A 17,780-nucleotide genomic window follows, 5' to 3' on the forward strand; every position below is an offset into this window, starting at 1 on the left:
TTGGATCATGCAGTATTTTACAAGATATCATATTTATTCATAAGGTTTTATTTGTTTTTATAAATAATTTTTTTAAAAACATTTTATTTGTTCATCCGTCAGGCTACAGTCATTAGGTAGGCTTTAACGTATTCAGCCTTTCAGTATAGGCCTACAGCAAAGTAGAAAGAGTTTGGCCTCATAAAATAATCCCCCAAACAGCTGTCAAAATTGACCAAAACCAATACATTTTATTCTGTCACAAATTGATATATTAGTCATTCATCACAATTGAAAATATTTTTGTTTTTAGAATATTTATTAGTGATGCATGCAATGATTACAGAATAACCAAAAAAAATGCAAAGAATGGAATGAGCGGACTGCTGGAAGAGGATGGGGTGGGGTTTTTCTTGTTTTTAGTTTTTTTTTAAATGTGTGTGTTTTCATTTCAAATAAAAATAAACTTATATTGACCCCACACTGGCTATTCTACTTGTTGCTCTTTACATATCTATAGTTCTACATTGTGATTTCCTATCCTGTTTGAGCACTGGTTATCCAGATTTGGTGATCCTGAAAAGTTCCTATCCGGATCAGATTGATCCAATCCGATGTTACTTTGAAAAACTGGCTCAAAAGTAAGCTGGATTACGTGATCACGGATCGCAAAAAAAAGGATTACTAAATCCGGATCAATTTTATCCGGATTAAACCTTTTGAAAAACCGGGCCAAGGAGTACTAAAGCTATACAGGCAGATTTTTTTAGGGTTGGAGCTAAACTCTGCAGGACAGCGGCTCTCCAGGGCCGATGTTGCCTACCAGTCCTAGATGAACGAGCACAGTGGGAAATTTAGGTGGGAAGGAAGAGTTGTCAGTCCAACATTAAAACTGGACATTGTTGAGCCAATAGTAGACGACTGGCTTATCAGTGGCCTTAAGTAAAAAAAAAAAAACACAACATGTCTGATTCCCGAACATCTCTGTTAGGTTCTTTAATAAAGTTATTTTCCAGCTAAAGTTAGTTTTGATTGATTCGCTTCCGTCGCAACGATCATTTGTTATTAAATTAGGGGCCGCTAAGACGACACCATTCTCTCTACACAGACTTTAAACGCAAACCTGTGATAAACGCTGATGGCATTCACATGCGCATTAAGAATTGGTTCTATAGTTATGTGCGTTTGAATATATGTGCGCAGGTTTGTAATTCCCTACAAACCAAGCCTAAACAAAGTACTGGTCTTTCCTTTTTTGATACAGAATTATATTTTGTCACTTCGGGGTAGGTACACGAAACGAATTTTCCCGGCAACGCTTTATCTGGAGTAGTAAAGGGATCCTCCATAGGGAGAGAGAGACTAGACTAGTGGCACTTCAGCACTGCGTTGTCATCGGATCCAGGCGAAGGTCCTTCGTCAGATCTGGATACGGCCTGGATCCGGCAGGCTGTGGGAAAACCTTGGGATAAACAAAGACACTAAAATTAGCGTAGATGCCATTCTTCTTATGATGTAACGAGTACATCAGGATTTATGGGAAGTGTTCCCGGTTCCGGCTGACCTAATTATGCAGCCTAATATTAAACTATAGAAGTCTATAATGTGTTATGTGTATTCTAGGTCAAAGAGATGTGTCTTTAATCTAGCTTTGAACTGACAGAGTGTGTCTGCTTCCTGGACAATGGTAGGAAGACTGTTCCAAAGTTTTGGTGCTAAATAGGAAAAGGATCTGCCGTCAGCAGTCGATTTTGATATTCTAGGTATTATTAACTGGCCGGAATTTTGAGATCGCAATAGACGTGAAGGACTATAATGCGTTAAGAGCTCGCTCAAGTACTGCGTAGCTAAACCATTTAGTGCTTTGTAAGTAATCAGCAATATTTAAAAATGTAAGCGATGTTTAATAGGCAGCCAATGCAGTGTTGACAGAACCGGGCTAATATGGTCATACTTCCTGGTTCTGGTAAGAACTCGAGCTGCTGCGTTTTGAACCAGCTGTAGTTTGTTTATTAAGCGTGCAGGGCAACCACCCAGTAGAGCATTACAATAATCTAGCCTTGATGATATGAACGCATTAACTAATTGTTCCGCATTTGTCAATGAGAGCATATGGCGTAATTTAGATATATTTTTAAGATGGAAAAATGCGGTTTTACAGATACTAGACACGTGACTTTCAAATGAAAGATTGGTATCAAAGAGCACACCCAGGTTCCTAACCGACGGCGAAGACTTAACCCCCTGGGGTCGGCGGTATCGCCGGCGATACCAGCTCGCTTTTTTTTTTATCAGTGTAAAAGAAACTCATAAATACTCTGTTGACTTTGATTTTCCATAGGAGTTTCATACATCAATCGATCTTGTTAAATGTGTATTATTTTTGTGTATACTCACAATAAAAACAAAGTGTTGTGCTTTTCGCCAAATAAAGAAAAATAAACACGAAGCGAGTTCTGCCTTCTCTCTGTCAGTTAAGTCCATTCTGAAACGCGTCCGAAAATGAACCATAACTCAGCGAATACTTCTCACACAGACACGTGAGATATGTCTTTATGAAGCTTGAAATCTCTTCTTTTAAATTAAGTAATTTATATAAAAAACAAATATTCTCAGCTTATGTAGTCCCTTTAAAAGCAAGGAGAGGTACCGTTTTTTCGTTCTCCCTTCATTATCTCTTAATGAGCTGAGGCAGCCCCGCCCCCGGCACTATTCACATGGTAAATAGTTTAGGTGATCTACGCACACGCCCCCCGATCAATGCCATACAAACACAGTTTCTTCATCAGACTCACTGATAGTTCATCGCGTTTTGAGTATGGCACGCTTCTCCGGTAAAGACGCCCTTCAGATGATTCTGGACAGCGAGGAAGAATTCACCTTTTCCTCAGAGGAAGATTGTAACTCGGACGACGAACGGTTGCATTTTGAAGAGCGAATTGATCCCGCCGAGGACACAATTTCGGAGTAAGTTTTACTGTTATATAATTATTTTTCTGATAATATAGAACTCATATGAATTTTCAGACTATATTTTGCTTAATTTTGGCTAGCTTTTGACATCTTACAGGGAAGATTGCCTTACAATATCCTTAACATTCGTGTATATGCTCAAGTGTAAACTTTTTCAATGTGATAGGCTATTACTCTCTAAACATATTTGTATATTAAATATATTTCACTCAGTTTTGATTAGCTTATAACACTGATTATCATGCTAAAATACTGCCTTATGTTTAATGTAGCTTATTTGCGAATATCTGCTTAAGTGTAATGTGATTTAGTCTAAATATATTTCAGCCTCCGGTAAAATATGTGATAGCCTAGGCCTACTGTCTAAATACTAGACATATATATATATATATATAAAAACGTATGGTTTTGGTTAGACTATGACACTGCTTATCATGCTTCCATACTGCCTTATGCACAGATGTTTGTGAATACAGGTGTAAATGTTTGAAATGCATGTGTCGTTCGCGAACGATCCGTTCATTGCGTGCGTCACTAAATACGTGCGGTCATGGACCATAATGCTACAATGGCTACATAATCGCTACAATGGCGCCGCTGCGTTCGGTCGCCGTCAGGGTAGCTCCTCATAGATTGTGCTTTTACTTAATTTTTTACTTACTTTTTCTTTCTCTTTCTACCCGTATTACATCTGCACTGATAACTTACGAGAAAATGACACTTTTGGATATTGGATATCGCTGTACTGACTTGTTTTGGGACACTTTATCCTCAAACTCTTCATTTCCACCGGAGATTCTTCGCAACGAAGAAACAAACAATGGACACCCACCGAGACGACGCTACAAAAAACATCGCGGGAAACGCGCCGGTATTCGAAACAGATTGAGGCAGAGAGCACACAGTCCTCCTCTGCCTAGCATTTTACTCGCCAATGTCCAATCCTTGGAGAATAAGATGGACGATCTGAGAGCCAGGACAAGTTTCCAACGGGACATCAGGGACTGTAACATCTTTTGTTTTTCTGAAACATGGCTCGCGACCTCAGCCCCGGACTCTACTGTGACGCCGTCTGATAACTTCTTTGTGTTACGGAAGGACAGAACAGCTGAGGCCGGGAAAACAAAGGGTGGTGGAGTGTGTTTTATGATTAACAAGAAATGGTGTGACCCCAGGAACACCACCACTCTGTCGCACTCTTGCTCGCCCCATCTGGAACATTTATCCATCTCTTGCCGTCCATTCTATCTACCCCGGGAGTTCTCATCGATCATCGCTACTGCTGTTTACATTCCACCACAGGCCGACACCGGTGAGGCTTTGTCTAAACTCCATGAAGTGCTAAGCGGCTACATAAACAAACATCCTGATGCTGCTTTTATCATCGCGGGGGACTTTAACAAAGCTAATCTCAGGAAAGTCATGCCGAACTTTTACCAACATGTCACCTGCCCTACCAGAGGGAACAATACGCTGGATCATTGCTACTCTCAGTTTAAGAATGCCTACAAAGCCCGATCACAACCTGCTTTTGGCAAATCGGACCATGCCGCCATTTTCCTCACACCGGAATATAAACAAAGGCTCGTCCAGGAACCTCCGGTGCAGAAAGTGGTGACGCGCTGGTCCTCCACTTCTGAAACTTGGCTACAGGCGGCTCTTGATGACGTAGACTGGGACATGTTCCGGGCGAGCTCATCTGACGTCAGCGAGTTTACGGACGTAGCATTAAGTTTTGTAAACACACTAACAGAACAAGCAACGGAAACTGTAACTATCAAGATTTTCTCAAATCAGAAACCATGGGTGGACAAAAATATTCGTGCTGCAGTGAACAAACGCACGGAAACATACAACGCCGGTCTTCTGTCGGGAAATATGAGCGAGTACAAATCATCCTGCTATGCTCTTCGCCACGCAGTTAAAGACGCCAAACTCCGCTACAGGGATCGTGTGGAGACTCACTTCCAACTAAATGACTCCAGACGCATGTGGCAAGGACTGAGGACCATCTGCACCTTCGGAACCAAATCCTCTACAGAGGTGAGAGCAGATCCGTCGCTGGCTGACGAGTTAAACTCTTTCTTTGCTCGCTTTGATTGCAATCGCGGCAGAGCAACTCTGCCTCTCGGCGCGCGAGAGAGTAGCGGACAGAGCGGCGACAACCCTGCAATCACCGTGTCGGAGGACGAGGTTAGACGGGCGCTAAAGCGGGTTAATGTCAGGAAAGCAGCCGGACCTGATGGCATCTCTGGTCGCGTTCTGAGGTGCTGTGCTGATCAGCTCGCTGGATTGTTTACATCTATCTTCAACGAGTCCCTTGCTACATCCGTGGTCCCCTCATCTTTAAAAAAATCGGTCATCATTCCTGTGCCGAAGAACAATAAACCCTCATGCCTGAATGACTATCGTCCAGTTGCCCTCACATCCACAGTCATGAAGGTATTTGAGAGACTGGTTAAAAACAACATCTGCTCCTTCATACCTGATACACTGGACCCTCTTCAGTTTGCCTATCGGACAAACAGATCTACGAAGGACGCCATCTCTCACGTCCTACATTCCTCTCTCACCCACATCGACAGCAAAAATGGGAACTATGTAAGGCTGCTTTTCATCGACTACAGCTCAGCCTTTAACACTATAATTCCCAGCAAATTAACTTCCAAACTCCTAAATCTGGGTCTGAATCCTTCACTCTGCAAGTGGATTCAGGACTTTCTTTCATACAGACCCCAGGTAGTGAAAGTAGGCCGGTCCACCTCCGACTCCATCACCCTGAGCGTAGGAGCGCCACAGGGCTGCGTTCTGAGTCCCCTACTTTACTCTCTCTACACACATGATTGCGTGGCTTCTCACAGCTCCACTTCTATTGTCAAATTCGCTGACGATACAGTGGTTCTGGGCCTTATCTCCAACAACAACGAGACCGCATACATGGAAGAGGTTGAGAAATTAACATCTTGGTGCCAGGACAACTGTCTCTCTCTGAATGTGACCAAAACCAAAGAGCTGATTGTGGACTTCAGAAAGAGACAGCAGGCCTTTACTCCTCTTATGATCAGTGGGACACCTGTGGAGAAGGTGAGCAGCTACAAGTACCTCGGTGTGAACATCTCTGAGGATCTTACTTGGACCTCTCACATTCACACACAGGTGAAGAAAGCCAGGCAAAGACTATACCATCTGCGACAGCTGAGAAAATTCAGGGTATCACCAACGATCCTAAAAACTTTCTATTCAGGGGCCATAGAAAGTGTTTTAACTCAGTGTATCACAGTGTGGTATGGGAATAGCTCAAGTCACGACTGCAAATCACTTCAGAGAGTTGTGCGCTTAGCTGAGCGCATCTCTGGGTCTTCTCTTCCCCCCCTGCAAGACATTTACCACAAACGCTGCAAGAGCAGAGCCAACAAAATTATTAAGGACTTCAACCACCCACATAACTGTCTCTTCAACTTGCTGCCATCAGGTAAGCGCTACCGCAGCGTGAGGTCTAAAACAGAGAGACTTAGGAGAAGCTTCTTCCCTCAGGCCATCAGGCTCCTAAACTCGGCCTCCTAGCATTATCTGTACCCTGGACATCATACCCGCACTCTGGACATTAATACCTGCACTCAGCACTGACTGCTCTTATTGTAACGAAGCTACAAATCTGCATCCCTGCACTTTACACTGCTGCTATGTAACTACCTCGTTACTATTGTCTGTACATTTCTGTAAATATTCTCAGTTAGCTTACAGATCTTTTTTTTTTATTTTTAATTTTTTTATTATTTTTATTTTTATCTATTTAATTTTTAATTATTATTATTATTAGAATTTTATCTTATATTGCTTAAATTGTTAATATTTTTAGTGTTTTTATAACATTGCACTATCTTGGAGTTCACCCTATTTACATTTCACTACTGGTTGTATATTCTGTATATAACTGTGTATGTGACAAATAAAATCTTGAATCTTGAATCATAAACAGATACTCGCAGTGATATTTCTCTGTCCTATGGACCATCAACAGATATATACATACATTGTGCGTCCATATCAATTAATTGCCCATCAGTTTACTTTGGATAATGTATGCTAACAGTTTTTTGTTGTTGTTGTTTTTTAGGAATGTGGCTGCAGCTAGCTCTCCTTCTCCAGCACCTCGCAAAGGGGCACGCAGCGGGGCACGTTCAGTTCTCAGTGTGATGGAGAATCTTCCCGAGTAAGTCCACAGACGTAATATTTACAGATGAAATATAATTGTTTACATCGTCATAATATAAAAGTACATATTCTTGTGTGATATTACAAAAACTGTTGTCTTTTTTTTATCCATGGCCATTAGTGATCGATAATGATAATAATACAGTGTCTTTGATTGTGTTATCAGTATGCTCACAGTGTGTTTTGTTTTGTTTTTTACAGATGTGACAATGAACTTGTCCAAGCACCTGTCCCGAAGAGAGCCAAGGCTAACCAGCAGGCAAGCAACAGGCAGTCCACTCTGGCATGGAAAACAGAGACTGATGTTGACATGATTCCGCAGACTGTGCGATTCTGTCCTGCACGGGAAACAGGACCACAACTGAGTTCTGTAGACTCACATTTGCCCATGAGTCTATTCAAACAATTTTTTTCAGAAAGTGCTGTGTCAACTCTGTGCCACAACACCAATGCTCAGGCTGCCAAGGCAACTGCAAAGGGCTCCAAATATAAATGGACAGATGTCAGCATCAGTGAGATGTACCGCTACATTGGGCTGCTGTTCTACATGGCCATGGTGAAGGTCAGCTCCATCAGGGACTAGCAGTTTTTTCTCCGTACCCTTTCCAGCTACAGTTATGTCCCGAGACAGATACCGCACCATTTCATGGAATGTGCACATGAGTCACCCAGATGCAGATATGGATAATGACAGAAAGAGGGGCACACCTGAACATGACCGTCTTTTCAGGGTCAAACCTCTCATGGACACCATCCGTCATGCTTGTAAATCCATCTATCATCCTAAAAGAAACTTAGCTGTGGATGAAAGAATGGTGGCATGCAAAGCACACACAGGTATGACGCAGTACATGAAAGCCAAACCAACCAGATGGGGTTTCAAGTTGTTTGTTCTTGCAGACTCATCGAATGGATACACTGTGGACTTTTCTGTGTACACAGGAAAGAACAACTTTCCCACAGGCCATGGACTGTCATATGATGCTGTAACATCTCTTTTAGACCTCACATTTTTGGGTTCTGGGTACCATGTGTACATGGACAATTTTTATACAAGTCCAAAGCTCCTAAAAGACTTGTTTGCAATGAAGTTTGGTGCATGTGGGACTTACAGGGACAACCGGAAAGACTGCCCTCGGAATGCAGCTAATTCACTCTCTAAAAAATCTGCCAGAGGATCCATCAGGTGGATTCGGGATGGACCTCTTGTATTTGTGAAGTGGATGGACACACGAGAGGTATCTGTCAGTTCTACCATCCATCCTGCTTATACAGGAGACACTGCACAGAGGAGGGTGAAAACACAAGATACATGGAGGACAAAGACATTTCCATGTCCTGCACCTGTGACTGCCTACAACAAACACATGGGTGGTGTTGACCTGTCTGACCAGCTGATACAGTACTACACTGCACAACACAAAACCATGAAGTGGTACAGAAAGATCTTTCTACACTTCTTGGACATTGCTTCCACCAACTCTTTCATTGTGCACAAAGAGCTACATGGTAACTTGTCCCATAAAGAGTTTATGGAGCAGCTTATAACAGAGCTCTGTGGTGTGTCACAGAAAACAGCACCAAAACGGACCAATAGTGACCATGTACCAGTTCCAGGAGCTGAGCTGACATCAGATGTTAGGGATGCTGCCACAGTTGGTCGCCGCTCATGTGTTCATTGCAAAGCAGTGCGTGGTAAAAAGCAGTTAACACCATGGAAATGCCAGGCATGCAATGTTCACTTATGTCTTCAGTTAAACAGGAACTGTTTGAGTGGCATAAAGATGTGTGACTGTGTTCAGATGTGTGTGCTCTGCTAACCTTTCCGAAAGGATAGCGATCTGCCTTTACTTTTATTTATTTTGCTCACATTTGATTTGCTTAGAGCCCGCATCAACGGGGCATAAGCATTTACTGTGAGATACCTGCCTTTACTTTTGTTTATCGCTCACAATTGCTTTGTTTATAGCAGACTGATTTTTTTTTTTTTTTGCTCTTTTATTATTTCTAAGCAAATTTAGAACATTATGTTCCTCCACATAGAGGAATTACAATAAAACAGATTGAAAAACAAAACCTTTGAATCTCCTCTCAATCTTTGTTCTTTGTTCAGGCTGCCTCACTTGATGGCCCATTAGCCACTGGGGGAGTGTCTGTCACACCCCTGGTCTGAATCTCATTAATATTGATAGGCCATTACCACTCCCATGCATAAACCTCTTCTGACAAAAAAACTTTTTTACAAAGTGTAAATCAATGTATTGTGTTATGTGAACGATTAGGCAGGATGATTTTCACATCATTTTGAAGCCAGAACTCGAAGCGACAACATTCATTAGTCAAAAGTCTTATTGACACATATTTACTATGTGTTTTGTGGTCTTTTTTCAGCAACTTTCATTTTTATTTTTTTCAATAACCACGCATAAACATTATTCTCTTAAAAATTCAAACATATACATGCATGTTGATCACATATTATGGAAGCCCTGTTTGTGCTATATAGAGTGAATTTACACCTTTGCCATTAACATGTTTATAAATAACTGAAAAAAGCACAAATGTCAGAGCATGTCAGAACACCTGCAGGGCCCAGAAAACCCCTCAGACCCCAGAGGGTTAACAGAGCAGCCATCAAGTGTTAGACAGTATTCTAGGTTATTACGTGTGAGAGTTTGTCCAATAATTAGAATCTCTGTTTTTTCAGAATTTAACAGTAGGAAATTACTAGTCATCCAATTTTTTATATCAGCTATGCATTCCGTTCATTTTGTGAATTGGTAAGTTTCGTTAGGTTTTGAAGAAATATACAGCTGAGTATCATCAGCATAACAGTGAAAAATAATGCCATGCCTAATGATATCTCCTAATGGTAGCATGTACATAGTGAACAGCAGCGGTCCTAGTACTGAGCCTTGTGGTACGCCATACTGAACTTGTGATCGATAAGACATCTCTTCATTTACTGCTACAAACTGATAACGGTCAGATAAGTATGATTTAAACCATGCTAGTGCAATTCCACTAATGCCAACATAGTTTTCTAGTCTGTTTAAAAGAATGTTGTGGTCAATGGTGTCAAATGCAGCACTAAGATCAAGTTACTATGTGGCGGGGGAGGCGTGGTTCAGCGAGGTCTGCGACGAGAGAGAGAGTGGAGAGACGAGCTGCGGTAAGTAGGTCAAGTGCAAAATGACTTACACCTGTGTCTCGTTGCAGTAATTGGCGTGGGGAGGCCGTATAAAAGCCAGACGGGAATCAGCGATCGAAGAGAGAGGGCTGAGGACTCGTGGGACCGTGGAAAGTGGACTTTGAACGGGAAAGACGAACGCTGTCGAGTATTTTGAACTGTGGAATGAGTTTTATGTTTGATGCGCATGTGGCGCGATTGTGATCTGAATTTATTTAATAAATTACCCACGAGCCTCAGCCAGCCGACCCCGGTCTCCTTCCTTCTCACACACACAGACAAGGGAAAATACTACACTGGTGCCGAAACCCGGGAAGGAAGGAGAACGCCGCCGCCAAGATGCAAACTCCGTCAGGAACATCGGGAACGCCATTTGCGGACATCATCACATCGCTCGCGGGTCTACATCAGCAAAACCATCAGGCCCTGCTGGACTTGTGGGCGGATCAGGAACAGCGGTTTCAAGCCCTGATGCAAGCCCAGCAGGATGACCGCGAGCTGTTCCGGAGCTTGCTGGACCGGGAGGTTCGGACGGAGTCGGCTTCCCCCAGCTCCATCCCAGCCGCTCACGTCTCTTACGAAGATGGGTGTCTCTGACGATCCCGAGGCCTTCTTGGACCTGTTTGAAAGAACGGCCGAGGCATGTGAGTGGCCATCGACCAGCTGGCCGGTACAGCTAATTCCGCTGCTGTCGGGGGAAGCCCAGAAGGTTGCTCAACAACTGCCCGTCCAGAACCTCCTGGTGTACGCCGATCTGAAACGAGCCATTCTCCAAAGGGTCGGCCTCAACCCAGAACAACATCGTCAATGCTTCCGTTCACTGGAATTGGCGGAAGCGGGCCGACCCTTTGTCTTGGCGCAGCAGCTCCGGGACTCGTGCCGCAAATGGCTGTTTTGCCGGAGGACGCGACGCTGAGGCCATCATCGACAAGGTGGTACTGGAACAGTTCGTGTCTCGACTACCGAAGAGGTCTGCCCAGTGGGTCCAGTGCCACCGGCCGGCGTCGCTGGATCTGGCCATCCAACTGGCGGAGGATCAGCTGGCGGCGTGCTCCGGGGTCGGCAAACCCCTTCCATCCATATCTCTCTCTCTCTCTCCCCCTGTCTCTCTCTCTTCCCCTTCCCCTAAACCTGTTCCTTTTCCCAGGACCCGATTTAATGGACCACCGAGGGCACCTCCCCGCTGGAAGGCTGGAGCCGAGGTTCCAGCCGGGTCGCGAGGATCCGGCAGGGGAGCAGGGCCGGTGCATGCGGAAGGGCTCGACGCGGTTCCTGCGCTCTCCCCACGCCAATTCCTTGACCCACTTCCTGCCACTAGGGCAGCAGGGAAGCCTGGGCCGGCCTGTTGGCGTTGTGGGGATCCGGGCCATTTTGTGGACCGCTGCCCGGTCATGGAGGTTGGGACATTGGTCCGGATCCCGGACGTCCCGCAGACCACCCCCGATCAAGCCGGGTTGTACCAGATACCTGTGAGTATTAAGGGGGGTACCTATCAGGCCTTGGTGGATTCAGGTTGTAACCAGACCTCCATCCATCAAAGCCTGATACAATCCGGGGCATTGGATACGGGCCACATGGTTAAGGTGAGGTGTGTGCACGGGGATATAGTGGAATACCCATTAAAAGCCATCACTATTAAATTTAGGGGACAAAACCATTGTGTGGAGGTGGCAGTTAGCCCGCGCCTCCGGCATCCGTTAATTTTGGGAACAAATTGGCCAGCTTTTGAACAATTATTGGGATGTTTGACAGCGGATGCCTCTGGGAAAAAGAAAAGGCGGGGAAGGGGGGCGAGCGCTCAGGTTGGAGAGGCTGTTCCTGGACCCAGCGGAACTGTTTCAGAGGAACCGAGCGGCTTGGCGAGGCTAAACCTCTCCAGTCGCGATGACTTTCCCCTGGAACAGTCCCAAGACGAGACGCTCAAACATACGTTTGAACAGGTCCGTTCCATCGATGGGCAGATCCTCCAACCTGACCGCACGCTCTCCTATCCTTATTTTGCCATTATTAAAGACAGGTTGTATCGAGTGACCCAAGACACTCAGAAAAGCACTGATATCACAAGATTACAAAAAGAGTTTGCAGATGTGTTTTCGCCCCTGACGAGCTGCTTGATCGGTTAGGTACGGCTCGTTTTTATTCGACACTGGACTTAACGAAAGGATATTGGCAGATCCCCTTATCTCCCATGTCCAAAGAAAAAACAGCCTTCACCACGCCGTTTGGATTACACCAATTTGTGACACTCCTTTCGGGTTGTTCGGGGCCCCGGCTACGTTTCAGCGTCTCATGGACAGAGTTCTGCGGCCCCATACTGCATATGCCGCTGCGTACTTGGATGATATCATCATCTACAGTAATGACTGGCAGCGGCATATGGAGCATTTGAGGGCCGTCCTCGGGGCACTGATACGGGCGGGGCTAACGGCCAACCCGAAGAAGTGTGCAGTTGGGCGGGTGGAGGTAAGGTATCTGGGCTTCCACTTGGGTCATGGGCAGGTGCGTCCCCAAATTGACAAGACAGCAGCAATATTGCTTTTTCTAATATCTTTGACAGAAAGGGTAGATTCGAGATCGGCCTGTAATTGACTAATTCTGTAGGATCAAGTTGTGTTTTTTCAACAAGCGGTTTAATCATAGCCAGCTTAAAGGTTTTTGGTACGTATCCTAGAGACAAAGACGAATTAATGATATTAAGAAGAGGATCTATGACCTCTGGGAGCATCTCTTTCAGTAGCTTAGTCAGTATAGGGTCTAACATACATGTTGTCGATTTAGATGAATTAACTAGTTTGCAAAATTCTTCCTCTCCTATAGCAATAAATGAATAAAAATTTTCCTCAGGGAGACTAAAATGCATTCCCTGATGCGATACTGTAGTAGACGGTTGCATACTTATAATTTTGTCCCTGATATTATCAATCTTATAAGTGAAGAAGCTCATAAAGTCATTACTGCTGTGTTGCTTGGAAACGTCTGGGCTTGATGCTTTCTTTTTCGTTAGTTTAGCCACTGTTTCAAATAAATACCTAGGGTTTTGTTTATTTTCTTCTAATAGGGTTGAAAAATAAGCAGATCTAGCGGCTTTTAAAGGGTTAGTTCACCCAAAAATGAAAATTCTGTCAGTAATTACTCACCCTCATGTTGTTCCAATCGCGTAATACCTTTGTTCATCTTCGGAACACAAATTAAGATATTTTTGATGAAATCTGAGTCCTGGATCACTTCTCCATAGGCTGCTAGGTGGCCCAAACTTGCTGGCCCAGAAAAGTTATTAAAGAGATCGTTAATATAGTCCAAGTGACTACAGTGGCTCAATCTTAAGTATATCAAGCGACGAGAATACTTTTTTTGCGCAAAAACAAACAAAAATAACGACTTTATTCCACTATTCATTTCCTTCTCTCTGGGCCTCGTAGTGTTTTTGCGCAGCGCGTCTGTGTTACACGTCACCACATAGGCTCACTATTGGCCGACGCTGGTCATGTGTGTGATGCGTGATGACGTATAACACAGACGCGCAGCGCAAAAACACTACGAGGCCCAGAGAGAAGGAAATGAATAGTGGAATAAAGTCGTTATTTTTGTTTGTTTTTGCGCAAAAAAAGTATTCTCGTCGCTTGATATACTTAAGATTGAGCCACTGTAGTCACTTGGACTATATTAACGATCTCTTTAATAACTTTTCTGGGCCAGCAAGTTTGGGCCACCTAGCAGCCTATGGAGAAGTGATCCAGGACTCAGATTTCATCAAAAATATCTTAATTTGTGTTCCGAAGATGAACAAAGGTCTTACGCGGTTGGAACAACAAGAGGGTGAGTAATTACTGACAGAATTTTCATTTTTGGGTGAACTAACCCTTTAAAGCCTCGAGCTCTCCTTCCATGAAATCCGAAATACCTCTAGTTTTGTTTTCTTCCAGTTGCGCTCCATTTTTCTGGCTGCTCTCTTAAGGGCCCGAGTGTGCTCGTTGTACCACGGTGTTGGACTATTTTCTTTAATCTCCTTTAAGCGCAACGGAGCAACTGTGTCTAAAGTGCTGGAAAAGAGAGAGTTAAAAGTTTCTGTTGCAATATCAAGTTCTTCTAAGCTATCTGGGATGCTGAGGTGATGAAACTGATTAGGAAGATTATTGATAAAGCAGTCTTTAGTGGCAGAAGTGATAGGTCTAACATATTTATAACACAGAGTCAGCTTTGCAGCCTTGGCTAAATGTAGTTTACACGAGACTAGATAATGATCTGAGATGTCATCGCTCTGCTGCAGAATTTCAACGGCATCAACATCTATTCTGTGTGATAATATTAGATCTAGAGTATGATTACGACAATGAGTAGGTCCTGACACGTGTTGTCTAAGTCCAATTGAGTTTACAATGTCTTTAAATGCCAATCCCAATGCATCTTTTTCATTATCTGTGTATATTAAAATCACCAACAATTAGTACTTTATCTGCAGTCAATATTAATTCTGATAGAAAGTCGGCAAATTCTTTGATAAAATCTTTATGGTGCCCTGGTGGCCTGTATACAGTAGCCAGCACAAATCTCAAACGTGATTTATTGTTTACACTATATATTTTTACATTAAGCACCAACACTTCAAAAGAAGTATATTTAAAACTTGATTTCTTAGTGGTTTTGAAAATATTATTATAAATTACAGCAACACCTCCCCCTTTGCGTTTCAGAAGAGGTTCATGTTTATAACTGTAATCTTGTGGGGTGGACTCATTTAAAGTAATGTAATCGTTTGGTTTTAGCCAGGTTTCTGTCAAACACAGCACATCTAGGTTATTATCTGAAATTATATCATTAACAATGAGTGCTTTTGGAGTAAGGGATTGAATATTCAGCAACCCAAGCTTTAGCATTTGCTCATCTGTATTATAGCTGTTTTTTATTTGTTGAACATCAATTACATTTTTAACCTTAGATGGGTTTGGACGTTTTTTGGATTTCCAAATTCGGGGAACAGACACAGTCTCTATGTGATGATATCTAGGTGAAAGAGGCTCTATGTGATGGGATTTATCTGACCTTGGTGACGCGAGGCCGCTAGCAGACAGTCGAGTCGGTTAAGCCAGTCTGTCTGCTTCCTGACCTGGTGCCCAATTTGTCATTTTTTACCTCTAAGACTATGAGCCAAATTACTAGAGAGAAGAGCAGAACCATCCCAGGAAGGATGAATACCATCTCTTTTCAACAGGTCAAGTTTGCCCCAAAAACTTTTCCAATTGTCTATGAATTCTATATTATTAACCCTAAAACCGTATTCTGGACAAATGTGGGCAAAATAATTTTGATTTATTTTTAAAAAATACTTCCCTTGATCTGAGCGGTACAAGACTTGGCCACTTTTGGCCAAGTTTGCCTCCTGAACACACACAATTTTTTTTGACTCAATTCTACAATGTTAAGTGGGTGAAAAAAAAAATCCTTAATCTTGTATTTGGGTCAAAAATGGGCACCCATAGAAATGAATGGGAAAAAGTGAAAGTGAAAGTGACAGTGAAAGTAATGTAATTTAGAGCAAAAACTGTAATTTAGAGCATTCTTCTTGTTGTTTTGTAAAAATAAATCAATAGATCCAATACAATGCATATCTAACATACACACAAATGAAGGGCTGATCCTGTACAACATTCTCATCATGCCAAAAACTCACACTCAAAAAAATAAGCATAATTTACATAGAAAATATGGTACTTTTTGAAGTAAATAAATAATAAAATAAATTATAAAAATAAAAAAAACACCATAAATGGATAGACAAAATTTTATCGAAGACAGTGATATAACCTTTATAATAAATAAAAAATAGGGTCACATCTGAGTCCTCTGTGCCCACATTTGTCCACAATTACAGAATTAAGGGCTATAAAGTGAATACGGTTTGAGGGCTACGCGGACACCATTTGGCCATTGTGGAGAGGTTGGAGTCTGTTTGATTGAGTGTGTGGACAGGTGTCTTTTATACAGGTAACGAGTTCAAACAGGTGCAGTCAATACAGGTAATGAGTGGAGAACAGGAGGGCTTCTTAAAGAAAAACTAACAGGTCTGTGAGAGCCAGAATTCTTACTGGTTGGTAGGTGATCAAATACTTATGTCATGCAATAAAATACAAATTACTTAAAAATCACACAATGTGATTTTCTGGACTTTTGTTTTAGATTACGTCTCTCACAGTTGAAGTGTACCTACACTAAAAATTACAGACCTCTACATGCTTTGTAAGTGGGTAAACCTGCAAAATCAGCAGTGTATCAAATACTTGTTCTCCCCACTGTATCTATAAAAATAACTTGCCATGTACTGTGCTAGACCAATTGTGATTAGTCACAGCACTTACACATTGTTGCCCTATATGCCCATTGTTGGTGTAATTGCTTCTATTGTTCTGCTTATTTGTAAGTCGCTTTGGATAAAAGCATCTGCTAAATGAAATGTAAACGAAACGTTTCCACACAAATTAGCACAATCAGTTTAGGTCGATAATGTATGAACGAAAGAAGTTAATTTAAACAAATCTTTTGTTGAGTCAACTTAAATTGTCATACTAACCAGCAATTGTGCATGTTAGTTTGCTAAAGCCATGTCTGATTAGTATGACACAGGAACTTGCATTTATTATATTGTAACCAACCGTAACTAATTGGTGGAAAAGTTTTACTTAATTTCATTGAACAAACCTTAAAAAAAAAAAAAAATTATAGGAAGCGAAGCATATTAAATGTGTACAGTAAAATAAATTTAATACTGTTGCCAAACCATCTCCACTATATGCTTATTCAAAACTGTTGGAAAAACACCTCAATTAGCACAAAATAGCATGACAAGAGTGGGCAAAGTTGTTTTCATGTGTGGAAAATAACCTTAAAACCATTTTGACTGGTACCGTATTGTGCATTAAAATTCAAGCAATGAAAAACTCAAACTTAGAATACAGTTGTTTATTTCACAACATCAGTCCATAAAAAACCCTACCTTTCTACTTTAAATCAGGAGCAACAATCATAACAATACTTCTTGGCATTCCAAGTAATACCAAATTAGGAAGTAAAGATGAAAACCAATGGTGTAAAAATCAAGTAAATTTAAAGCAGGGGTAGCCACCCCCGCTCCTGGAGAGCTACATTCCTGCAGTTCAGTTCGAGCATTGCTCCATCACACTCGGAATTTTCAAGTAATCCAAAACACCATGGTTATAACATGTGGTTCAAGTGTGTTTGATTGACTCTGCAAGACGGTAGATCTCCAGGAGTAGGGTTGCCTACCCTAAAAGAGAAATTTAAAATGTGACTGTCTGACAAACACTTAACTGGTAAATATCCTCAGTCAATTTTTCCTGCTTTCCCCAAATGATAAAACAGACGTCACATTCTTCTTGTGAGGAATCCATTACATGAGACTAAAACCCAT

The sequence above is a fragment of the Rutilus rutilus genome (assembly GCF_951802725.1).
Source record: "Rutilus rutilus genome assembly, chromosome: 12".
Classification (NCBI taxonomy): domain Eukaryota; kingdom Metazoa; phylum Chordata; class Actinopteri; order Cypriniformes; family Leuciscidae; genus Rutilus; species Rutilus rutilus.